Raw genomic sequence first — 27,734 nt, forward strand, 5'->3', positions numbered from 1 at the left:
GCATTGAGATGGTTTGAGCTGTTTAAGGATGTGGAGAGTGTCCGACTCGGTGATTGGCGAAAAATTGAATTTTGAGGTGTGCTTATCTTTGGCAGCATTGACGGAGAGGGTCTTTTGGGGGTGTAGAGCCCTATAGTGTTCTGCTATTTTAGTTTGGAGAAGGTCTATTTTATTTAACATCGCTGTTTGGATGCTATTGCACCAGGCTTCATCCTTAACGATCTCATCTGTGCAGATAGGGGGGATAGTGAGCTCTTTAAAGATGGTGAAGAGCTCTTTTGAGTGGGAGTTGGCTTCCAGGATACGTTTATTGTAGGTTTCTGACTTTGCCTTGAATATGGCATTTTTGTATTTTTTAGAGATACAAAGGAAGTCTACTTTGGTGGCCTCACAGGGATTTGCCTGCCATGTTTTGAGGGCTTGGCGCTTACATTGGCGCAGATTTAGTAAGTCATCCGTGAACCATGAGTTAGAATGAAACAATTTTTTTTCTTTTTTGTTTTCAAGAGGGGCTGCGGTATTGATGGCCATGGTGAGCGTGTTTTTGAAGATCTCTGCTAGAGTGTTGGGGTTGGAGGAAAACGGGGGTGCTAGGCATGGGGTGTTAAGGAAGGGACGTATATTGTCTGCTGTGAGTTTTTTGGCACTTCTGGTTAGCGTGGCCGGTGCAGGTTTTAGAGGTTTGGAGTAAGATGATATGGGGATGCAGAATTGGAGGCAGTTGTGATCAGACCATGGGAGGGCTGTGTTAGAGTTGAGAGTGGATCCACAGTTGTGATCTGCCACCCAGTCTAAGATGCGGCCTTTATTATGGGTCGGGGCAGTGATTATTTGTGTGAATCCTAAATCTGTGAGGTTTCTTGCGAGGGTGGCAGCTTCTTTGTCGAGTTTATCATTAAATCCAAGATTGAGGTCTCCTAGAAACAGTGTTTTGGAAGTTTGTTTGAGGTTTTTTCCAAGAAGATGGTTGACTATGCTTTTGAAGTTATTAGCTGGGCCTGGGGGTCTATATATGACGTGAATGTTTACCGTATTTTTGGGAGAGAGGGTAAGTTTGGCTGAGAGGATGTCAGTGGTGTCTTCCTCGGGGGTGGGAGTCTGTCTTAAGGCTAAGGTGTCTTTAAAAATCAGTGCAACTCCGCCTCCTATTTTAGTTAATCTATCCTGTCTTAGGATCGAATATCCTGATGGTACAGCTAAGCTGATGGTCGGTCCAGCGGCAGGGTGCAGCCAAGTTTCTGTTATGGCTAACATATCTAGGTCCTGATTGGTAATAATGTCATTAACTTCTATAGCGTGGGCGTTGAGTGAGCGAACATTTAATAACGCACATCTGAGGTGTTGGAACTTTTTTGGTTGTGGTGGCTTGAGGAGTGTGCTAGTGATGGACTTTTTGGTAATGTGTGTAGGCTTGCTAGTCAAGTGGTGTCCGACTTTATGCTGGTCATGTGGGGTTTGATCGAACGTTGGAGCACTGTTAGGGAGTTGGGTCGCTGTGCTGGTGTGTGGTGGCCAGGTCTTGGTGTGGGTGCGAGAGCTTATGCGTAAGTTCCTGTCTGTTGCCTGCATTGGTGTAGAGGGGAGTGCTAAAGGGAATGTCCGTGTTCTGAGTCTGTACTGTCTGAGTATGATATCGGAGGGAGTAGCATGCGTGGTGGTGTGTCTAGGTTCCATGATATGGTTGTCGGGTTGCCCTGCGGGCATAGAGAAGTCAGTACTACTGGTCAGTAAGGTGTGGACTAGGCCTATGAGGAGGTACAGTGTATGTGTGGTGTACATATTGAGGTGGGTAAGCGAGAGTGGGATAGAATTATCAGTTGGGCAAAACAGTATCCCCGTAGTCTCTGGTGACCATGGGGCACAACACTATGTCACAGTGGTCTCTAAGCGACCATAAGGCACAACACAATGTCACAGTGGTCTCTAAGCGACCATAAGGCATAGCACACTGTCACAGTGGTCTCTAAGCGACCATAAGGCACAACACAATGTCACAGTGGTCTCTAGGCGACCATAAGGCACAACACAATGTCACAGTGGTCTCTAAGCGACCATAAGGCATAGCACACTGTCACAGTGGTCTCTAAGCGACCATAAGGCACAACACAATGTCACAGTGGTCTCTAAGCGACCATAAGGCACAACACAATGTCACAGTGGTCTCTAAGCGACCATAAGGCATAGCACACTGTCACAGTGGTCTCTAAGTGACCATAAGGCACAACACAATGTCACAGTGGTCTCTAAGCGACCATAAGGCATAGCACACTGTCACAGTGGTCTCTAAGCGACCATAAGGCACAACATAATGTCACAGAGGTCTCTAAGCCACCATAAGGCACAACACAGTGTAATAGTAGTCTATGTTAGACCGTACTGCAAAAACAGTTGTCAGGGGCAGCATACGGTAGGGCATGGCAAAAGCAGAATGCAGGTGATGATACATGTAACTAGTATGAAGCCGGGGAGGCTTGGATCAAAATGCTAATGCAGTGCTAAGACGATTACTAATGGCTACACAGGACTGTTGGTCTGTAATTGGTTGAGTGTGTACAAGTAGGGCAGAGAAGCATTTTGTGGCAGTTCAAGTGCACCATTGTGATGAGGAGACCTTGGAGGTAGCAATGATGAGAGGTTCTTGTATACTGGGTCAGCGAAGACTTGAGACAGTTCAGGTCGCTGGGTAATGCAGTGGGAAAAAGGTTGCTGTAAAGGGCAATATGCTTACCCCAGAGGAGGTGGGCAGGGGTTCTAGCCCTATGCTCGACGGCGTAGACAGGCTAGAGACAGGCACAGTGCCTTCGTGGTGGGCCGGCTCGAAGCCTGCTGGCTTGTGGTTGGCTCCCAAGTAGAGGAGAGGGGTCAATCACGATGTTTGCAGGGCTGCGGGGCCAAGTGGAGGGCTGAAGATGCGACGGTCGGCCATTTTAGAATGGTGCAGACCTCGTGGGTTCAAATGGTGGCTGGATGCAATCTGAGTTCAATAAGGGGGCAAATCCTGGCTGGAAAAGGCCACTGGGCAACGCTGGAGCGGCGCGGATATTATTAAATAATCCGCCGTGTGTTGTCTCAAAAACGCACGCTCGTGCTGCAAGCTTCCAATATGCAGCTAAGGGCTCATGACATACCTGGAGTCAGGCAGGGCTCGGAGGCGTCGATGCAGGGGCTGGCTACTGCTCCTGCAGTAGATGGAAGGAGCTCCTGCTCCTCCTGGCTCTGGAGCGGTAGGGGCAGAGTTCCTGGTCCCTGGCTCCTAAGGCTCCGAACAGGCACCCAACAGGCCTTAGTGTGGCCTTTGTGAGGGCCGGATTATCCGCCTGCCGGCAGATGCTCGTCCGAAGAAAGAGGCGGTCTCAGCCTCGTTTTGGCGCCGCGCTGCGCCCAGCATGAAGAGGTCAGGCAGGCCTCGAAGACCTAATCAGGCAGGTCTCTAGGGACCTCGTCGATGCTGCTGGCGGCTTCAGGGAGGGGGAGAGGGCTCCTGCCCTCTTCCCTGGGCAGATGATGAGAAGTGGGGAGACACGGGCACCCAACAGGCCTTAGTGTGGCCTTTGTGAGGGCCGGCGTATCCGCCTGCCGGCGGATGCCCGTCCGAAGAAAGAGGCGGTCTCAGCCTCGTTTTGGCGCCGCGCTGCGCCCGGCATGAAGAGGTCAGGCAGGCCTCGAAGACCTAATCAGGCAGGTCTCTAGGGACCTCGTCGATGCTGCTGGCGGCTTCAGGGAGGGGGAGAGGGCTCCTGCCCTCTTCCCTGGGCAGATGATGAGAAGTGGGGAGACACGGGCACCCAACAGGCCTTAGTGTGGCCTTTGTGAGGGCCGGCGTATCCGCCTGCCGGCGGATGCTCGTCCGAAGAAAGAGGCGGTCTCAGCCTCGTTTTGGCGCCGCGCTGCGCCCGGCATGAAGAGGTCAGGCAGGCCTCGAAGACCTAATCAGGCTGGTCTCTAGGGACCTCGTCGATGCTGCTGGCGGCTTCAGGGAGGGGGAGAGGGCTCCTGCCCTCTTCCCTGGGCAGATGATGAGAAGTGGGGAGACACGGGCACCCAACAGGCCTTAGTGTGGCCTTTGTGAGGGCCGGCGTATCCGCCTGCCGGCGGATGCTCGTCCGAAGAAAGAGGCGGTCTCAGCCTCGTTTTGGCACCGCGCTGCGCCCGGCATGAAGAGGTCAGGCAGGCCTCGAAGACCTAATCAGGCAGGTCTCTAGGGACCTCGTCGATGCTGCTGGCGGCTTCAGGGAGGGGGAGAGGGCTCCTGCCCTCTTCCCTGGGCAGATGATAAGTGCCACACACCATCAATGCACTGTGACGGACATCTGTGAACTTTGCACTTGCAGGTGACTCTACTTACCCCCAGCTCCCATGGGTGATGACACCTGTGTGCAATCCACGTATGCCACAGGAGGTGGCCTACAATGAGGCAAATGTCAGGACCAGGCTGTGCATTGAGCAGAACTTTGGCCTGCTGAAGGGACGTTTCTGTTTTTTTCCACCAAACAGGAGGGGCCTTGATATAGAGGCGAGAGAAGGTTGGCCAAATATTTGTTTCCTTTGCAGTGCTGCATAACATCAAAATGTCTCCCTGCCCCTGATGAGGACATGCCTTCCCCACCGGACAATAATGGACTGTCTGCAGATGAAGCACTGCCACACAGTCGGCGTGAGGAAGGCAGGGACGGATGTGTGGTGCACCAAGAACGAATTGACAAATATTTCTAGACACATTACTTTTCACCAACTTCTCACTTTTGTATATAGCCACGTCACACAAAAAGAATTGTCCTTGCATTTGTCCAAGTGAACTTGTATTTTATTGCAAACACTGCAAAACATCCATCTTTAACATCCATACCCACCCGCCTCCCTATCTCCGACATACCGTCCTACCCATCTCCCTTTTGCCCAGTGAAATAGGGTCAAGATTATTTGTCATCTCTATGACCTCTTGCACTTGCCAGCCTGCTCAGGCAGTGTATGGGCCACATTGCTCAAGGAATGGCACTGTGGTCTCCCAGCCCATTACCCCTCCATGCGGGTGACAGAGGTTGTAGGCTCGGACTCCTGGGCCCGGATGTGTTGCAGGGTGAGGAGCATGCAGGCATGTATAGATTCTGCAAATGCCGAAATGCCATCTGTGATCTCCCTCATCCTCTGGGCCACAGCTGTGTTTGCGCCAGTCAGCATTGACAGTTGGTGGCAATGGCAGTCCAATTGTTTATCTATTCTCTGTGAGCAGCCCTGCACAGAGTCCTGTATGTCCTGCCGATGCTGCACCTGCATCTCCGCCATGTTTTTAATGTTCATCTGGCAGCAGTACATGGTGTCCAGCCTCCTTCAGATAGCAGCTAGTGAATGCTACAGCACACACTGTAGGCTCTAGAGAGGGCCAGGCCAAAGCAGGAGGACCTGAACCCAGTGTCCTCTGCATCAAGTGGTCCACAGCAATCACCCCCTGTAACCAGATCACCCTGGCAATGCGAATGGCGGTCTTTCCGAGATGACGATGGAGAGTCAGCGGGCAGATGGGTGGGTGCAGCTGTTCAGCCATGTGTGCCAGTGGCTGGTTGTTGCTCCTGAGGGAGAACTAGAAGCCGGCTGTGGTCTGGCGGTTGCAGCTCCTGGGGGTGCTGCAGCTGCATGTGGTGTGGCTCCATCAGGTGCTGTGCCATGTGCACTAATAGCCAAGGGAGCCACTAGGCACACTTGTGGGCACTGTGGCTGCCTCATCACTTGGCATGGGTGTCTTGGCACTGCTGTGCCCTGGCCCTGGTGCATTGCTTCTGTTTTTCCTCCCCCTGATCTCTATCACTCCTTTCCTGGGCAAACTCCTAGAAAAGCTAGCCATCTCCCAGTTTACTCTCCATACTGAATCTGTTGGTTGTCTCCACGACCACCAGTCTGGCTTCAGAGTAGCCAGGAGCACGGAAACTGCTCTCTTGAACACCTTTGAGGACTTGCTCTCTAATCTCGACCCTAACCTTCCTTCTGTCCTCATTCCCCTTAATCTATCCTGTGCTTTCGATACAGTCAACTACGCCATCCTGATCAATCGTCTGTGACAACCTGGGCATCACGGGTCAGGCCCTAGCCTGGTTGACCTCCTTTCTCACCGATGAACCCTCCCAGGTCCACCTTGGGTCCTTACTCTCTACCACCTCTGTCTCTACATGTGGTGTTCCCCAGGGTTCTAACCTCTCACCCTGCCTCTTCAACCACTACTTGGTACCTCTGGCCCACCTCATCTCTACCTTCTGTTCTACCTTTCAGTGTTAGGCGGATGACACTCAGCTCTCCTTCTGGCTCCCCGCAGCCTCCTCTGCTCTCTCACTTATACCTGACTGTCTGCGATTCAGGAATGGTTTGCCTCCAACGATCTCTGCCTTAATGTCAGTAAGACTGAGATCCTTCTCATTGAGATCCCTGCTCCCGCTTTCCCTCTTTCACTGTAGCCGCCCACCCTGGGCTCTCTACCCACACCTTCTTGTGAGGCGAACCACCATGGTGTCATCTTCGACTCCACCCTCTCCTCCCATCTCTGAGTAGTCTCACTACCAGCTGCACCTCCTCAGAGGTATTCTTCCTTTTCTGAATTTCCCCCCGAAACTCACTGTCTCCAGAGTCCTGGTCATCTCTAGGCTGGACTACTGCAACAAGCCTCTTTGTAAATCTGCCTGCCTCTACTCTTCACCCTTTGCAAGTAATCCAGAACAGGACTGCTAGACTTGTCCTTGGCCTCAAACCCATGGAGTGTATCTCTCCAGCCCTGCAATCTCACCACTGGCTCCTTCTGGCTGCAAGGATCAAGTTAAAGACCCTCTATCGTCCACAAGGGTTTCTGGGGCTGGGGACTACACTACACCCAACTCTCTTCCTAAGCATCTTCCTTCTCGAGCCCTCCACTCATCCATTTCCAACTTTCTGAGGGTCATCCGCTTCTCCAGGCAGAGAGTGGGAGGGGTAGATCTCTGTCTTCGGCTAGGGCCTCCCTCTGGAACAGCCTGCCTGCCTCTCTCAAACGTCAGCAGGACCACCTAAGGTTCTGAAAGCAACTGAAGGCCTTCCTTTTCACTTATGTTTTCTCTCTCTCTCCCCTGCTGATGCTCCTGTCTGCTGTGCTAAATGGTTACCTGGCCACCCACTGAACCTCACGGGCACCAGGCTCCTGCACAACCAGTTGCCCCTTGCACTGCCTCCGGGCCTCCCATCCACTTAGGGACTGTATCTGCAACCCTCCAGTCCCCTGCCTCCCTGCACTTGACCCACTACCCTGGCAGCACTTACCACACTTTGCCACTGCGTTCTCCGCCCCCCCTCATCTCCCCCCAGCACTTCTTCTCTTCCTTCTCCCCCTGCACTTGATGATCTGAATGACACAATGACATAAGATTGTTTGTTTTGTCTTCCCTCTGTCTACCCTTCATTTTCTTGTTGCGCATAGAATAACTTGTGTACAGGCAGGTTATAAATGACTTATATCATGAGTTTCGCATGGCTGACCTGTGCACGGGTGGAGGTTGATGCGCTGCCACCAGTGGAGGTGGCCTGGGAAGTAGAGGGCCCCGAATCAGCAGCCAGAGTCAACTGTGAACCTGCTGGGTGGACAATGACATCCTGTCAGTCATCTTGCATACTTGTGTGTGGGCTAGCAAGACACTTGTGGTTGTACATGGCACATGCATGTGCTCATTGCCTGTTTGCCTGCCATGTTGGCTTGTACATGTGGTGGTGCAGGGGTTACACTTTGCGACTTGGAAGTTCACAGCACACATGGGTGCTTCTGGTTGCATGGCCTCCCATGCACATTTCCCCTACAGTGCATGTGTACTTCCACAGTATCCCACCTTCCCTTGCACACGCATGTGGTAGCAGCGCCTTCGTACACATTGCCATGTGGTTGCCCATTCCCGTATCCATTAGGCCCATCTGTGCTGGGGGACACATGCATGGTATGAGCTTTTAGCAAGTGCATTCTCGCCGGAGAGGGAACAGTCACACTCTCCAGCATCGCCTTGGCTGCTTGCTCCCACTTGTGCATCCCCAACGCCCTCTATCCCTTCCATGTGGAGGATGCTGCTGATTTTCTCCTCCCATGGGGTCAGGACAAGGGGCTCGACTGTGCTGCATCCTGTGGCAGAAGTTTCATGCCTGTGTTTTGCAAGGAGGCTGTGGACCCTAGTCTTCAGGTTATTCTAACGCTTACAGAAGACCTTGCTGTCCTGTGGGACCCAGCCCACTCCAGCAACCTTGTCCCTGATGCTGGCCCAGATGGCACCCTTCCTTTGGCCAGAGGTCCTCTGGTGTCTAGTGCCACAGAGCTCATCATCATGGGCCACCACCTCATCTGCAACACCTGAAGCTCACCCTCACTGAACTTCAGTAGGTGCAGCCTCATGTTGGGCACCCTACCTTTGCCCTTTTTGTGTGTTTTCCCTGCGACTCCTGTGTTCGGATGGCAACAGGAAATGGGAGATTCAGGGTGCGTTGCATTTTCAAAGATGGCTCATTTCCATGAGGACACTATTTCTGCAGGCGGTAATTCCGCTGGCAGAATTGGGCCCAAGTTTACCAGCGGTATTAAAGGTTAGAGATTGGCCATCAATGGCTGAAATTTATCGTGAAGCTAGGCATCCCTGCTGGGCTCTAGAATTGGACCTGCCTACTTGATGGCAATGTTGGAGCAGATGCTACAAATTGAGGGTGATCGGATGCCTAATCAGGCATCGAGGTCAACATACAGGGATTGTATGACTTAACAATGTCTTCTAAGGATTCTTTTGATGGGGGTACCACTGGGAGTGAAGGATATAACAGCCCTTTCTGCTTTTAGGGACTGCCAAGTTGGATTACTCTGCCTTTAACTCCTTCACCTGTTCTTGTAAAATCCCCTGGGCATCCTTCAGGGCTTGCTTCATAGTCAGAGCATCTTTTGGAAGGAGGAGGAGGAGCAAAAAGCCTACCGGAAATCCCGACCCTAACTTGCCTCTCTGTTGGGAACCGGAAATAGTGACAAGGGCGACACCCGTAATGATGCCTATAACACGAGCAGCCTTTGAAGCAAAGTATCCATTAAGAAGACCATTCTTTATGTATCCACAAAAAGCTGACAGCCTCTTGGGAGAGATCCCTGAAGAGCATGTGAAGAGGGATGAAAGAGAGACTGCCGATGTCACTTGAAGCAAGTGACAGACCCAAGAAGAGATAAGAGAGAAGGTGAATAGACCATGTAGAATCGGATGGCGAAGTTAAGAATCGAGTAAACTTTCATAAGCGGAATGAAGATTGCATGGGTAATAGCACAGAAGAAAATGAAAACCATTTTATAATTGTACAGATGCAGTAACGCACGTAGTTTAAGTATTTGTGAAGGCTGTCTGAACGTAGTGAAAAGTGCAAGTGGTGCCGCCAAAGTATATATATGCATAGGAATCTGAAAGTTTCACATCGTATTTTAGCAAACTGAAAATCCTGTGAATGGAAGTACTTGAAGTGTGGTGCAGCCGAATAATCCCGACTGGAGATGGAAGGAGAATCGAGAAGGTTTCCCTGGCCCAGTGTCATGGATTGGGGCAGCCAAGAAGCTGGTTATCTATCGTGGAAAGATACAATGAACGAGAAGGCGAGAGCTGAGCTCCTGTTAAGGTGTGGCGGAGGGACAATGAGTGCCAAGTTGTATTCATTAAATGGTATTAAATACAACGAAGGAGCTCACCACGTGGTTTCCAGTGACATGGTCAGATGAAAATAGACTTTGGGCAAGCTACGCTGAGACCAGAAGATAAGAACATGCTCACACTCCCTTCTGTTCCCAGGAGCAGTGATACTTGCAAGATCAAGTTCAAAAGACTATTCTCATGGCAGACAGCAGGAGTGATGATGGATGTTGGGCTAATTGGGTGGGGAGTCTTGGTCAAGGCCGACCCACCAGCACCTGGGGTACGAGCTTGCATGCTGCTAACAAGTGGAATATTCCAGAAGTGTACAAGCATGCCAACAAATTATAAAGGGCACGTATCAAAGAGCCCTATAGTTTAGATACCCAATAAGACATTGTGTATTTGATGACGCTCACAATGACTTGCACTAGTGGTGGACAGACTTGTCCACCTGACAGTAGAGACCCAATCACAACCCCAACCCCCATAGAAAGCATACCTAGATGTTTCTGGTTACCCAATCAATCGCACATACGTTTTCTTAGTTTGCCACGTAGTATGATGTCGATGATGATGAGTGTTTAGTATAGAAGTGTATTTTTGTGAAATGCTTTGAGATCTTACTGCATGACATCTGAAGATGTCTGTTGTATTCCCTGTTTTACATATTTGTTATTAAACAGCTAACATGTTTGCCAACTTCCTGAGTCTGTTTTATTATTGATGCTTGAGTAATGTTTGCATCCCCATCCACCCTGTACAGTGTTACCTCATCTTAAAGGACCTCCGGGTTCAAAGCCTTTGCTTACCAGTTGAAGAATGGATCACTCTTTGGTGGACCTTCAATGTAAGGGACTAAAGAGTTCCTCATAAGTACAAAATAATGTCGAAATCAAATGTACCTTTCTCTGGAAATTGCTTTGTGATGTCACCTTATGAAAAATAGTACCATTGATCCAGAAACGTGCAAGTCTTGGGTGCATAATTGGTGTACATAAAGAAGGCTTGACCTCCTTTAGGAGGGATTGTCACTTGCTTTGACTGACCTGTTGCCAATCTCAAAACTAGGGGTGGCTTATAAGGAAGTCTGTGCTGCTCTTACCAATGCCCCAACGCTTTATTGCCGAGATACCACAAGACCTCACAATGGCTCATGTCTACCGCACAGTTACCATGCCCCAAAAATGCGTAACAATTGGAAGTATGCTTACAATGACTTGAGAGAGTATGAAGACCTACTTTCACGGTGTTGCATCCCTTCTATCATTGCTGGCGACTTCACAGCCCATTCCAATATGGCTGCCGGACACTCCACAACGTCCATGATGTTGGAAGGGCACGAACCCGGAAGCAATAATGCTGATCACATTGAGCGGGGCTTTCTGTCTGAATGTTCCATGCCAAGCATACACTTCTGAGTACTTTGTTCTTCCCCATGCCTCCAGTCTTTCTGTCCCCATTTCCCCCCTTCCTTGACTTCCCATGCGTTCCTTCCCGTTTTGTTTCTGGGCTGAATTTCCTCCTCAAATAAGCATTTTGTTCCTCCTGTCCTTCCACCGCCCTCCAGCATTTTACCAGCCTCCCCAAGTGCCTCCCGCTGTGGCTGTGAGAATCGTCTGCTCCCTTCCTTCTGAGAAGTCATTTGGTGCCACCTTTCAGAGGTTTTTCTGCTGCTGCTTTTTCTCCAGTATTCAGATTCTTCCTGGGAGGTCACGAGGTCAGAGTTGTGTGTTTTCCTTACCACTTGGTACTGTGGCTACTGTGGCCGCCATTAAGGACCAGCCTTCCCTCTATCCAGACGAAATACTGTGGTAAGGCCAGTTGCACAAGTCTACACTGTAAAACAATTGCACTTCAATTGTAACTGCATGTATGTTATTTATGTAATTGCATGTATCTGTAAAAAACAGTCAGAAGAGTAGAAGAAAGACTCCTGGAGCACCTTTGAAAGATCAGAGATGTTACCCCAAATGTACCCGCTACCACCCAGCCTGCAGTCTCCGCTCTGCCACTATGGAACAGCTCTTAGTGCCCAAATACAACCGTGGCCGGGTGGGGGGGTCGGGCGTTTTCCATCGCTGCAGCTGCCTTGTGGAACAGCCTTCTGCTTGTCATCAAAAAAACTCCTAATTACTTGGAGTTTAGAAAGAAGGTTAAAACACACTTGTTTTGATTTTGCTATGCTTCTGTTCTTGCTCTCCCCAGCGCCATGATGCCTTTGGGCGACCGTGTGCTTTACAAGATATGATAACAATACATAACCCTGTGGGCCTACATTGGAAGGAGGACTATCAGGGTGAGGTTATGGGGCTAACGTTCTTTAGAATAGGTGACTGGGAACAGTACATGTGTAAATTAGCACAAAGTATTTTTGATCTAAAGGTAATAATGTTAGGCCTGAACAAGGACAAAGAATTAAATCTATATGAAATTCATAAATTGGCTTATGTGCAGAAATTGTAATTAAGTATTAAAGCTTTTCAATTAACAAGCAATTATCTATTGAATTTCTAATTGTTATTGAGGACAACTGTGATGCTATCTGGAAAGGATTTTTTTCAGCAGAGTGCATAAAAGAACAGACTAGCAAAGATTAATAGATGACAGATACCGGACCACATTATGGACACCAGATCTTCTTGCATGTAAAAAAGTTAAGACATTAAGGAGATTAAACACCAGTGATTTAATCATATACAAATCAATAATGTAAGGTTTGATGTCTATATAATCTTCGTTATTAATTGAATTTCATTTCTAAAATTCATTGAATCCCTGTAAATCATAGAAAACATATTGACACGTATCAAAAATGCATACAGACGGCACATCATCTTTACAATAGCCAATATCAGCTTTTACACCACAAGATGGCAGAACCTTTCACTTCAGTAAATTCATCATCTATTTCTATAGAAGGTTTATGCTACATATGTGAACCTAAGATGGTGCTAGGTTTCGCGCTAACACCAAGAACATGCCGCAATTGTACCACGGTAACTTTGTACAAAAGAGGTAAAGTGGTTATTAATAGAGAATTCATCATTTGTAAAGTATTATGTTTTGGCATGTGCATTATGAGTAGCAACCACCAATGGAATAAGCTTATGAACCTAGGTGTTCATTCAATACTTTAGGCTAAAATACCTCTTAAATTGTTTAAAGACTCTCCCCATGAATTTCTAAATTTGTTTTCAAGTGATAAGTTAAAATGGTGCATTTTACAGCATACTTTGTGAAATATTGGCCAATTGGCCACACAGTTTGCAATCAGTTGTGTAGGGTAACTCTTGAAAAAATCCAATAGATGCAAGTCACCAACAGTGCATAGTAGCATTACCCAAAACAATTTCATGATGACTTTTCCCACAATATATGCCAGTGTAAAAATCATTCTCATGCTGGCTGTGCCCATATAGGAACATACTCATGTTTGCTTTGCACATAAGGCCAGTAATACTATAGGAAGACATGTTCATGCTCACTCCCTTCACATCAAACATGTAGTGTGCTTACGGTGACATGCACCATTTTACAGAAAGTTCTGGTAAATATTTTGTCGGCCGTCACCATGGGGCGAGTACATTTCTCTTGGGTAGAATATGTAAATTCAGGAACTCGCCCTGCCGGTGTACTGGAATTCTTAAGAATTCGTCATGCCTGCTGTAGTAAAAGGAGTGTGAAACGAGCAGGCTGGGCAAGTGTTGCAGCTAGGGAGTGCTGCGGCTGGGGGAATCGGTTGGTGTCAAGGTTTGAAGAAGTCCTGTGGCGGTAGAACGGTGACTGGGCAAGTGGGAAGACTTTCTAAGTGGAGGGGGGAGGCACAAGGTGGTAAGTATTGGGATCCAGGGACCGCAAAGGGATTTTGTTGTTTCTGATGGGGATAGGCATGTTTCAGCCCTTTTACTTTTCCGGTCCCTGGCGGTAAGCAGAAATATACATGAACTCTTGGCGGGATGGGGGAGGGGGCCATGAACAATTCCACTCTGCCCTAAGCAGTGGTTTTGAGTCCCCATCTTTCCAGGCACAGTGAGAGTCTGTCCTGCAAATGTAATTGGACAAGTGAGTGCAGTGAAGTTGCAGGACCCTCTGATGACAACTCAGCCCCCCCTTCACCAGGTGCCCTGGAGCTCTCCAAAGGCTTATTGTGAAGCAGAGGCATCGCTGGGGGGGGGGGGGGGGCGGGTGCTATAGCCCCCGATCTTTTGGTTGTAGCACCCAATAGAGGCTCAGGGGCTACAGTCCCGACATTAGCGTAGCCCCAGATCTTCTCCAGACCTAGCAACACCCCTGCTGTGAAGGGTTGCGCGTGGCCTTCCTGGCCATTGGCATGCGAGTAATTCGAAGGCGATGTTCAAGCGCTGCCACCGCTGCCCCTTATCCCTCCTTTGCTGGCATGCTAACGATGTGGGCGCCTCCTTGCTTCCTACAACTATTACTTTTTGCTGCCAGGCCTAATAAAGTATTAATGCTCAGTAGCAGGATGTGCTGCACTTTCCCGCAGGCTGCCATGGAAGCGCCCAGGGCCTCTGACTCTTTAACCACATTCCTTCTGCCATCTTTCCCTTCTTTTCTCATGGACTGTGTGGGCCGCTCATTAGCACTTTTCCTGTTCAACTCTTTGATATTTGATGTCCTTGCCCCATTCGTGGTGTCACCATTTTCTTCAGTGACTAAAGACTGTGCACACCTGTGAAGGCCTTCAATAATCCTGGACATTGTCTGCCCTATACTAGTTCCCCCCGACTCTCCGAAGTGCAGTCCTGGAGAGGGAGCTGGTTTTTGGGGCACCTTGCTATTTTAGAACCCCTTGGATCCTTTTTGAATGTGGAGGGCTGCTGCTGCTGCTGCTGCTGCTGCTGCTGCTGCTGCTGCTGCTGGTAAATGTTCTATTTCATATATTTCCCATATGCCGCTCTTCTGGCTAATATTCGCCGTTTTTTTTGTAATCTCTAAATGGTCAAAACTGTGCTGCGACCGGTGGCGTTACTGGTACCAAGGGCCACACTAACTGAGTGCAGTCAAGTGCAGTTAATATCAGAATCAGCTTTCGCGTGATTGGATTAGTAGAGGCGCAATCTTTCATGAGGATCCAATCTGGAGAATCCTAATTCTGGAGGATCATGGCTATGTCTGGTCCATGCGGAGCGGCTGCATCTACACGCAAGTTCTCTGGATGTTGAACAACCACTGCATCTGAAAAGCATGGCAGCCTTTCCTCCACAGTGCCCTGGAATCAGACCTCTTGGTTGGGGTCACACCTGTGCAAGGGAGGAGCCAAGAGGGAACTATGAGGTCCCCCAGGTCATACCTTGGGAACACCTCGGGTTTGCAAAGCCCTGCCAACAAAAGGAGGCACAGACATTCCTGTCCAGCGCAGGGCTATCGTTTGTCCCCGATCGCCATGTAAGATAACATTGCATGCTTCCTAAAATTAATGATGTCTTATTTATATAGAGCTTTCACCAAAGCGCTTTAAATAGAACATATTTACATACAATATCACCCAACAGATGTTGGTAGTCATCAATCGACCTTTGAAGCATGAAAGGCTGAGTTGGTCTTGCGGGATTTGAACTTGCCTATCCCACACAGATCGCAGCAGTGAGCACTCAGCTGACTGAGCTATCTAACCAGCTACAAAAATAGCCCAAATTGATGTTCTATTGATAAAGTTTTTTTCATGAGTTTTATTAGATGTGATTAAAGGTGTTACTTTCCTTTGTAAGTAATGTTGGAGTTCGCCTTGCTTCATTTAGCCTCTTAACATGTCGCTGTTATACTCTGCAATCATTCCACCCGGCACCCCCTTGCTAGACCGTCTAGATCCTTAAGCCACCCTAACCCAGGGGTCGGAGCTTGGAGGATGCTGCATGTGGAATTTCATCCCCTAATGTGTACACCTGCTGGTTGGATTACAACAACATTGTTGAGTCTGAAGGGGTGTGTTCGGACCAGAGCGGTCATGACTGCTGTTCCTCAAAACTCCTGCTGGGCTTTCAATACAGTTTAATTCACTGTGATGTACAGCCCTATTGGGGGGATGGAGGGGAAGAGGATGGCAGCATCCCAGCTAAGGAGGAGGCTCAGAACGTAGATTTACCACATGGTAATCCCCCCGCTCCGAGCCTCCTCATGGCTGAAGCCCACGATCTTCCCTCGCCGGGGGTCAGGTGTGCTTCCCTCTGTCAACTCGCCTTACCCCTCCCCAGATTCCCCCCACACCTTCGCCCCAGATACCTGCTTTTTTGCTCCTCGGGAGCGGTCGCGCTGGAAACATTTCTGTCTCCAGCGCGTCCGTGGCCATCTTTTTTGTTTAATTTTTTACTATTTTTGATTTGCTACCATGGAAAGGGAGAAGGGTCTACATGCAGTCCCTTCTCCCGTTCCCTGGCGGCCATTTTGTTTGTTTTCTTTGAAAAATTCTTTTCAATGGCCACCATGGAAAGGGAAAACTAACTTCGATTTCCATTCCCCAGCGGGCATTTTCTCTTTTTTTTTTTCCTTTCCGAAACGCCGCAGCGTTTTGCAAAGGAAGAAACAAGCTTTTAGTACCCCGGTCCAATGGGCCGGTGTATTAATAGCAATAATCCCCTCGCCGGGGCGGCATACAGAGTCAGGTAATACCCCAGGCCTTTGTTAACTGCCCTGTAATTATGAGCCCCGGGGCATTACCTGACTCAGTAATGCCTCCCCCCCAAATCCTCCCCAGGATAGGGATTGCTTAATAGTCACACACGGGCTGTCCAGCAGGCAACAATCAATGGTAAATAATTCATGGGGTAAAGTTGATCTTCAGCAACCTTTTCATATGCAAAATTCTAAAGCTACCTGCTTGTTTCACATGCATAAAATCTTTACCCCCCCAAACTGTACATTTTATTCACAAAATGCAAAACATACTGCACACCTGTTTTAAAGAAGGAAAAAAGTAAGCGACTGTTATTGGTAATATAACAAACCCAAAGCAGACTATGCAGGCACCCCAAGCTGTTCTATTGTTACATGTGAATAGGACGTCCAGCCATGCCTCCCCCTTTTGCATTCTGTCACCTATAGCTCTGCATTTATAAGGTAAAAGCACAAATATTAGAATGCAGAACAACACACAGCAATGGATGCACCGCTCACGCCAGACATGCTGCACGGTTAAATCCCTGGTTTAGCTCGGTAGGTGCTATTTTCACATATAGTTTTTAACAATTAAGTTAGAAAGGATCACTCTGCGGCCTACACTATCATTTTAATTGTACTCTGCACCTTGATGTTCAATTTGCACAGACCACTCATTTTGGGCAATGTCATGTGTGATCACTCAGTCCAGTCTATATATTTTATTCTTTGCATTTTGGTACCTTTACGTCTGGGATTAAAACAGAATAAAGCAAACCGTTTTGAGTGCAAGAATGCAAAGAAAGAAACAAGACCGAGGCCTGGTGTGGGGCATCACAACCGCCATGTAGAGCAAGTGCATGGTGGGAAAGCTGCTGATTCGTAGTCTGTTCTATCTTTTCCCCCAACAACTTACACTTGATGATTTCACCCAAACCCATAGGAAAAGCTAAACTTCAAGTCCCAGAATGCAACCAGCCATTGACTGAACAGCCAGTGTGAAGGATTCTGACCGGGCGTTGCACACCGGATCAGAACCCTTGCCCTTAGCATAGGATGTAACACTCAATTAGAATACTTTCTCTTTATTTTCTACGAATTCGAATTGAGCAGATACCCAACCCGTCTCACATCCCCTTTTACAAATACCCTGGGTCACTATGAACCAGGCCGGTTGGTGGGAATACAATATTTATTTTAATTTCAAAGAAAATCAAAAATTTTTATGTTGGGCAGCAATCACCAATGGGGTGATAATTATAATTAAAACCACTGAAATACGCTTGTGTAACCTTCTACGAGAACATAGCCAAAGCACAAATGAATAGGAGCACTTTTTCAATTAGGGTAGATAGCACCCGAGTTAAGGTTTCCCCCTGCAATGTTCCCTCAACCCACAATTACTCGAATTTTGAGCGGATAGAAAGAAGCAGCAGGTAGTCAGGGATATGAGGCAGCAAACAGAATAAAAAAAATCCTTCACAAAATAAATGGCCTAAAAAGACACTCGGATTTTAACTAATAATTAATTATATGTGTAATTACATAATGATGTACATATGTTTTATCACAGTTTTATCACAGTCTCCGGGATGTCATATCTCTAGCAACTATAAGGTAAGGTATCACAAAGGTTGTATACGAATTGTTCGTTTTACAATTGTTAGAATTACAATAGACCTTTTCACAATTGACTGAACTGTGAAGGTCAATTGTAAAGTATATGCGGGGGAAACCCCCCGCAACCCCCACCCAACACAACCCCCCCAAACCCTATATATATATATATATATATATATATATATATATATATATATATATATATATATATATATATATATATATATATATATATATGGTCAATTGCGAAAAGGTCAATTGTGACCCTTTAAAATCGGTCAATTGTTCATTCGAACAATTGTAAATGAACAATTTGGATAATACCATCACAAAGGCATACAGTTCACAAAGCAGGTGCAATTGAAAACACAGTGCAGTCAAATCACATATGGAAAAGTTGCATTTTTCTCTTTTTCAGCTTTAAATGTCAAAGGTTTTTTAATGGGTGAAATACACATAATCGGAATGCACTTTTTAGGCTGGGTGATAGATGCACATCACAGGGACAATATAGAAGTGAAAGAGTGACTATAGCTGAAGAATTGAATGAGATTTTCAAGGTGGATTGAGTTTTCGATTTTAGGAAAATAAAGCAGTTAAAAAGTGAAAATCGGTTTGGAAAGAAAGGAAAAGTTTTACATACGCAAGATTTAATGGCTAGAAAAGAGGAATGCCACCTGTGAATATAAAAGTTATGCTGCAGTTGTAACCCTTCACGCAGTGTACCCCTTTTCTTTAGGGAAAATTAATTTATTTAATCAAAATATTGCTAAGGACTCATGATTTTTGTGAGACAGAAATGAAGAGAAAAGTGGCGCTAATGCTTGGAGATCAACGACAAGATGCACAGAGAATTCTAACAGTTTTAAACAAGGAATCAGGGTATGGATAGAATTATTTAGAAAGTAGGACCAAGACAAGGTATCAAGATGGGTAGACTCTGTGTTGCTATGGGATGGGGAAATACTCACAATCAGCTCTTGAGTTTGGAATTTGGGACAGCCAACCGTGTTCGGGACTCAAAAGGTTCTGGTCACCGGATAGCGGGCAAACACTCCTAACAGCTGGGCAGGTCTGGTCGCTGGATGATGGCAAGGGTACAGCGGGTATGCAGGTAGTGGGCAAAAAGTCAGTCTGGTCACAGGATGCTTCCCAAATGTACCACACCTTTTCCCTTTGTTATTGGGATTTTAGTGGAATTTCTGGATCAATGGCCTTGCTGGGATAGGGTCAGCAATGCTTTGGCCTTGCTAGGATAGGATCAGCTATGCTTTGGCCTTGCAGTAAAGTCTGGAGTCTTGCAAAGGTGGATCTGGAATGTCAAGATTCGCAGGCACTGGAAATTCAGGAGAGTGTGTTCTGGAGTTAAGCCAGGCTCTCTTATTTATAAGGCATGTGACATCAGAGGATTATTGTTGGGCAGAACTGAGCTAGACCCACCCCCAAGAACCGGATAGGTCAGCCAATGTTGGTTGCCTCCTCTAGGGGGGGGACTCGGTTTATGGGGTTGTGTTTTTATGAGGTGCAAAGACTTCCCACAGTCCTTTTTGCCAAAAATCATTCTTAACATAAATTAAACATTTGTACAGTTGTGGCACGTTCGCAAATTACATAAGTAGATTACATATTTTACGCAGAGCATGGCAGTCCAATTCTCAAGTCTGTGCGCCATTGTTTTGCCCTTCTAATCGTTTTTTGTGATTTTAGTGAGAACCGATTCACCCAAACTCCCACAATTTTAGGTGTGTGCCCATATTATCGTAGGGCATATTTCTATTCATTTTCAATGTTCCACCATATGTACTTTCCCCATGATTTACATTCTCCTGGTGCTTATGCTATGGACGGCCGCATTATCTTGTTTAGAAGCCAAGAAAATCACATTTAAACTGTACAACCTTTACATTTCTACGCTTTCCGGTTACAAAATTAACAGTCTTAAAAGTTTATTCATCAAATAGTATTGTGAGACAGTTGGTCAGACTTTGCACTTCAACTGGGACAATTTTTTTCCTTCAGCTACCACCAACTGTCAGTTCAGCCCAGGGTGGCAATGCAGGTTTCCCAGTTTGATTTAATGTTTATTGCCACTTCCCCCACTTCACATGTAGGTGTCCCAGAATCTATTGTCTCAGCCTGGAGCACAGACAAAAGTCTGACGAGCGTGTGATCTATCTTTGTCTTGGTCCATTTTCAAAGGTAGCAATTAACATGCATGTGTCCCAAACCTTTTATGGTGGCTCTTTTGAGGGAAGGCCTCAGTTTAGCCAGCAGAAAAACCTGTTTTGGAGCTTCCTCAGTCAAACCTATGTATTTAATTCTTTATTTTATTTTATTTTGTTCTGAATCAGAAGCAAGCCTATTGAAATTAAACATCCCATATATTTTTCCCAGCAAAAAACCCTTTACATTGCTAGGCCAGGACAGGGCCTTATCCAACATACACTTTTAAAACCGGTATTTTTCTTATTTTGCAAAAGCACATTTACACATGTGGTGAAGCCTGCTGGTATGTCCCTTTCAAAAGGCTTTCTCTTCCATCTGAATTTCCCACATGGTTTTGCAGCGCTAGTTAGTTTCTTTCATACAGCAATCTGTTTAAGACACAGGTCCACTGAAATTGACATATGCCCTTAGAGCTAGGGTTTCTTTTGAAGCAGTGATTTTTGACATTTTGTATCCCAAAAGTTAAGCATTTTTCCATGTAGCTGAAAGTAAAGCTTCTGTTAATTACCTAGACTTGGTCTGACACAGCCTGCCATTCAGGAATAATGTCCTCTCCAGATGGGCACAGTACGAACATGGATGGACATGGCAGGGCCTCACTGATAAAAACAGAGTAATGTAGAACAGATGAAAAGAGCATCAGAGCGGCATCATTTTAAAATGTAAAATATTTCCCTTTTTCAATGGGAAACTTTGGTCTAGCAGCAAAGCAGCGCAGATTTCCACCCTGCTTCTTTAGTACACACAAGAACACACCCTGGAAGCCTTTCTCGGGGTGCTCCCTGTTCCAACTTGCCCAATGGTGCTTAGCAAGACAGTGCGGCCATCCTTTTGTAGATGCAAAATGCAGTTTTAATGCGAGGCAGTGATGCTCAAAGGAGCCAAGGCAGCCATTTTGCTTTTATCTGTTGAAGTGCATGCAGCTTGGTTATGGATGGGAATCCTGCTGAGTAGGTCAATGTATCCCACACCAGGGCCGGGTGGAGGAGTCCGACATGTCATTGGGCCACTTACCAATACGTAGCAGTTTGGTGGAAAGTGATCCCCCTCCCTTTAGATCTATCCGGCTGTCAAATGTGAAGTGGTCAATACTCCACAAGTCCTGAGCTCCAGACCTATGTCATTCTGTACATCTGCTGCTTGTACATCTGCATGTGTATGGGGGAAATTACACTTCACTGCAGTGTAAGGGAGCACAAAGGCATGAGCTAAAAAAAAACAGATCAATAGAAAATCTCAGGATTACCATCAAACGATACAGTTGTTCCGATTCTGTACATTTTATAGATGCATGGCCATTAGTTTGTCAACATTATTGGCCTTCGAAATATTCTTCCTCGGAAGTTAATTTGCACGCAGACTACTGTGCAGCTACACAATCCAACATATACAGCTTATCCACATTGCTAGTTGGGAAATCCTATCTTATATTACAACACTTTAGTTTCTGGCTACAATATGACTCTGGTAACAATGTATTACCCACTAGACTGGGATCTGTCCTCCTTTGTTTCCCTGGGAGCATGGTGTTAGATCCAGTGGATTGCAGTTTCTGGTAAGGAAGCATTTTGCAGGTGTATAATGGTAGATGGTATGCACGTTATTTTAGTTTCTCTGCAGGTAATTAATGGGTGTTAGGATTGTGTGGAATTCGACCATCCAGATGTTGTACACTCACCTAGGTCTTTTGAAATCTTGAATGAAATTGAATGATGGTAGGTCAACCTCCGGAAAATAAATTGGGGTGCTAATCTGCACACATTTTCCTATGCTCACTGCAAGACATACACATAGACCCGTGTACTCTGGTTGAACACAGCCTACAGGCGCAGTTCCCGCTGTCATATTTAGTTGGGATATGACAGCCAGGAGTACACCATGTCATCTCAGAAGGGGGATGGCCAAACCTCCCCCTGCCATGGCCAGCCTAATTAACTAACAAAGGTGCCATGTATCCACCATGTCCTTTTGTTGAGCCCTGCAGCTGGTAGCAGCATTAACATACTAATCACAGTTTAATTAAAAAAGGCCCACATGGGACCTGGCTGCAGAGGCTTACAAAGGAGACAGGAAACCCCCAACACCCTTTCATATGCACTGTGTCAACCTGATGCCAGCTCCTACCTTCAGTATCGATTGACAGGGAAATGTCATGTCTGGGACTGTGTGTTTGCAGTAGTCATCCCCTCAGGTAGACCCCATTCAGAAGGTAGGCATATGTGGTTTGACGGAGAAAGAAAGTCTGGCCTCACCGCAGCTTCAAGGGAGACCTGCCGTTTTAATCAGGAACCACAGAGAACGCCATTAACAAGAGAGACTCTTTGATCCACAACAAACAGGAAGAAGGGTGGGACTTAGTGTCACATGTTTTCACCCCTTTAGTTTTTTGTTGCAAAACACTCTAGTTATGACCTCACATATACAAGAGATTCTTGGTGGGGACCCAGGGTTGGTTCATTAAGGTAAGTTTAGCCTACTCCAATCACTATGGCCCATTTGGCTTTAAAATAAAGGCTGAGCCTCTCTTTTGGCAGATCATCTGAAGGCTTCACCAGAAGCAGAAGGAAGAACTCGGCATTGGACCCTGGCTGAAGGTACATTCTGCTTTACATCTTCCGCTAGTGAAGGAAGGACAGGACCTCCAAGAGGGAAGCAAGATCCTTCCCTAAACTTCTCCCAGGGAACAGAGGGAGATACCGAATGCAGGGGACCCTCAAGCAGCTCCAGGACTGGTAGCCAGCCAGCACATGTCGTGCTTCTGCTAGCCTCTGCAGCAAGCTTCCTAGGTGGGAAGTGCCAGAGAGTCTCGCCTTAAAGGATGACACAAGCCCAGTGAGTAAGCTAGGTGAAGTGCATCGACTAGCATCTACCGACACATGCCTTAAAGGACATTTACGAGCCAGGCAAGCCCCTCAAGCTGCTGCTGACTGTTGTTACGCTGCAGTCGCTAAAGCTGTCTGAAACACCTCGATAAGTGCTGCAGAAACGCCGACCAGCACTGAGACAATGATTCCTGACCCTAAGCCACTCTGTAGGCCAGTCTGCAGCCATCCATCCAGCTTCTCTCACCAAACTGCCTGCTGCCTTATACCCGGAGCTGTTTCCTGTCTTGAACTCTGCAGAAACTGCAAAGCGCCCTAAAATCAACAACGATCCACGACCTTTCGGAGATGAGCCTGCCGTTCCATCCATGTTAACAAAATTGGACTAGGAAGTTTATAATTTGCTTGTGTTTCCAATCTGTTTGGATCACTTCTGGTGTACTAGAGGTGTGAGGCTGATTGATGGTTTAGAAACCGATATTCATCCCTGGACCACTGGTGCCCCCCGGAAGTTGTTTTGTCACAGTGATAAGTTGACATTGTTTGTTTTATTGACCTAAGAAAGGTGAAACGCCTTCCCCTTCTTACCAAGATTCGAGTCCATGACTTGGAGACATCTTTTTTACGCACGCGCACGCACGCACTGTGGCAGGCCCCCCAAAACATTGGATATTATGCTGTCATGTTTTTGGATGTAAAGGAATTCGCGGTTACATGCATCTGTAAATGCCACACTATCCACTCTATAAAGGATACACAGTAGTTTGTTTTTGCATCAATTTTGACAACTTCTTAACAAGGCACTTATGCTAAGTGTATTTTTCTGATTATAATGTATACATAATTGTTTTGTTTGCTTGAATTTTACATTGAAATTTGGAGCTCAACTTAGATTCATTTTTAACCCACATACTTTGCTGGATCGCCGTGTACTCATTTTGCAGAGACACTTTCTCTGTGGTGCTCATTTGTCCTTTCAGAGTGAATCAATCTTTTGCTTAACATATTTATAGCAACATATCCTAAATACTTCTATATTTTCAAGTTTATTTATCGTGTGGTTGGTTGCTTTGCAAGCCAGCTTTTTTGGACAGATGGTACCACTGTTGCTTTTTCAAGCCAACTATGCAGAATGCATGTTACCTTGATGTAAAACTGAAGATGGGATGGGAGTAGATGTCTACTGTCACAGATGCAAACTGTAGAACCAGAAAACCTTAGTTTGAAGCCCAGTTTATCCACAGTGTGTGATCCTGGCCAAATCACTTTCCATTCCTGCCCCTTAATGTTCTTAGCGTACGCAATTGGTATCACCTGCAAGTGATTCTGTTAGGTGTGCACTACACAACGGGATTCACTAATGCATAGTTTAGCAGCGTTGTAATGTGCATAATAATGATGTTGACAGTTTACATAGCCTATGTTACAGTGTCTTGCGTGACTCAAAGTACCACATCTGTTGTGAGCCATGGTTCCTGCCTCATAGGTTAAGTGAAGTCATTAACACTATAATGTTTATTAGATGACCTCCGGATGGACGAGGGCAAGGTTTATTTTTGGCAGTGCCGGCCCCAGGTCTACCAGCACCCTGTGTTCGATTTTTGGGCATCCCCCCATACCCCCCTACCCAACGTTCTGTAGACTTACAAACAAAAAACTGAATGCAAAGAAGGAAAAAAGGACAGCTCACTTTGGGAGATGGTAATAGTTTCTCATGTACTCACCCCTTTCTCTGAGGTGTGGGGGTCAAAGTTTGCAGGGTGCAGCTGCATTTGAAAGAGACACAGCGATCTACACTTCAGCAAATCAGGAAATGACTGTGTACAGGTTGTCGTGAGTTTAGTGGCATGTAAAGTGTCAGTCAATTACTCGCTAATAGAAAGTCATTGGCTGACACTTTACATAACACTTTACATTGTGTGAGCTGGCGGTGTCCTTTACCTGCAGCGCCTCTGTGCCACTGCACCACTTGACCGCCCCTTGAGCTGGCTCTTTTTTAAATTTGTTTATTTATTTGTTTGGCTGAATAATACAACCTATCAAATTTTCATTCAATTTACAAAATTAGTTTCATTTCATTTTTACATTTCATTATTATTCCATCATAAATAGTTGTAATTATTAAAGATATACTAAAAAATTCCGTACATACCATCATTATTTACCTACTTACTTAGTTAAAACATTTCTGACGAGGAAATAAACTGGAAAAAGAGAGAAAGAGAAAGAAAAAGAATCTGGATAAAGTGCATGACATAAATCCAACATTGCCATTTAAATAATCTCACTCTGGCTTGTCCCTCTGGGTAAAACCGCATGAACATATTGAACAGGTGCAATGCGTGTTGCAGTTCTAGGACTAGCAAGCAAGCAACCCCAGATCTCATCTTTGGTCTTGAGCCGGCTCTGGGTTTGGGGTGTGCAATACAGAATTTTGGGGTGGAGGCATGAACAGCTCTGATTACATACATCAAGTAAACGCAGGACTTTACAGTGGGAGACCTGAAGGCGCAACAGTCAGTGAAATGTAGCTATTGCGTCTTCATTCATTTAAAAGTATAATAAAGTGCTGGCTCCTAAATCGCTGTGCTCTTCTTTATTTTTTTAAACATATTTGTATTGATATTTTTAGTGTATACAACCAAAATGAAAACAACAGAGAACCAAACCCCCCTCTGTTTACCCCCCCCCCCCCCACCCCCCATGCACGCTGCTTTTCTTGGAGCAGTTATTCATAATTTCCAGTTCAAGGATCATCTCTTCCTTTACATCATGTCCAATGTTCTTAAGTTCTGGGGCACCATTACTGCATGTAATCACCCTTTAGGTAGTCCAATATCCTACCCCATTCTTGAAGGAACCTGCCTCTTTCTCCTTGTATTCCATACGTCACCCACTCTATAGCCACTATCCCCCATATGTTGTGTATCCATTCTACATTCGTCGGAGGTGCCTTTTGTTTCCATTTCCTGGCTAAGGCCAACCATGCCGCAATTACCAGAGTCATGAGGGCTTTGTGCTGAGATTTTATTGGAGTCTGCAATTCAGGATAAAGGTGCCCACACATCCATTTCCCACGAGAGTGCGTTGGGAGACCCCCGACCATCTGTTGTTTTTGACCCTTAACCTCCCCCCAGAATGAGGTAAATACTGGTCAGTCCCACCAGACTGCCTCCAATCCCCACTCTCCGAGCTTCCGCTCCAGCATTCCTGTGCCACACCCGGAAACATTGTATGTAGTCTTTCATGTGTATAGTGTCACTGGACCATTACTCTGTACCAGGCTTCCCTGATTTGGATAGATCTCTGAGGTTTCTGTATTTCCCCCCAGAGGTTTTCCCAGTATGTTCTCTGGATTTCTCCCCTAGTGTCCTTTCCCACCTCTTCATGTGCGGCCATGTGGGATCCGCACTCTCCCCCATCAAGATTGCGTACAGCTTCGAAACAAGCTGCTTATCTTCCGTATGTGTTGTTATTAACCTCTCAAAGGCTGTACGGTCCCTGCACATTGCCTGTTTCATTGACCGTTGATTCAACCAGTAACTCGGATGATAATATTCCATTCAGTCATTTTCTGTCAAGCCGATCTGTTTCTTGGACTCCTGAAAAGTCATGATCTCACCCCCTGCCATCATATATCCCACCACTCTCCAGCGTCAAAAGGATCCCTGTACCATCCCCGGGGAAAACTGCGGGTCACTGAACAGAGGAGTAAAAGGAGAAGGGTGCATGGTGAGGAGTCCTCGCGCAAGCAGACGGTCCTATATTTCACATGTCCCCAACAAGACCTGAATGAAGCTTATGTTCCGGGGTCTATCTTGGCGCTCTAACCGTAAGATTCCCTGTAGGAGAACGCTTGCCACTGCCCGTTTCATCCTGGCCCACGGTTTATCCCTATCATTTGAGAAGCATTCTCGCTGCACTCGCAGTTGGGCTGCTTCATAGTACTTCAATAAGTTCAGCATTCCCAATTCAGGATTCCCAAGGCTAATCTCTGTCTTTTGTTTTGCCAAATGAATTTCCCTAATATTTTATTGACTGCTTTTAAGAATGCCTGCGGTACTTTAATGGGGAGTGCTTGCAAGTAGTAGGGTAATTTTTGGAGTATGGTCATTTTTATCGTGGCTATACTCCCCAACCGTGAAATACGAAGAGGAGTCTTCATTGTGGAGAGCAGTGCCAGATAGTTTGCTCCATATATACCCGCTATGGAGTCTGCCACCTTTACCCCCAGGTAGGAGATGGACCCTATAACCTTTTAAAAGGGGGAAACCTTTGTTATCTCTGCAGCTTGGACGTCTATCGGCCCAACCCCCGATAATTCGGATTTGGACATGTTGATTTTCAGGTCCGCCACTTTCTCCCATTACAGCAAGTTCTTTTGTCAGCGTGGGTCTAGATGTTACGAGGTCTGTCATGGTCATCATCATATCATCCGCAAAGGCTCCCAAATTGAATGCCCCGAATGGCCGAGCTGCATCTATTAGATGTTAAGAGAGGTTCTAGGTAGATTGCATAAAGCAGAGGGGACGGCAGACATCCCTGTCTAGTCCCCTGGGTATTCTGCACGCTATCTGAGGGATGAGCATTGATAGAGAGGCGCATTGAAGGATTAACATAGTTAAGCCCTGACGATACGTAGAAATCTCAGACCAATTCCCATACAATCCATGGCTGCAAATAAAAGGGCCATTCTACGCGGGCTGCCAGTATTTGTCAAATACCTACCTTTCTCTATCAGGTGGGTCAGCTTCAGAGTATTATCCCATGGTGGCCACACCCCTAAGGAACGATGACTGGTCCGGCC

The sequence above is a fragment of the Ambystoma mexicanum genome, chromosome 2p (assembly GCF_040938575.1).
Source record: "Ambystoma mexicanum isolate Mex_15411 chromosome 2p, UKY_AmexF1_1, whole genome shotgun sequence".
NCBI classification, from domain to species: domain Eukaryota; kingdom Metazoa; phylum Chordata; class Amphibia; order Caudata; family Ambystomatidae; genus Ambystoma; species Ambystoma mexicanum.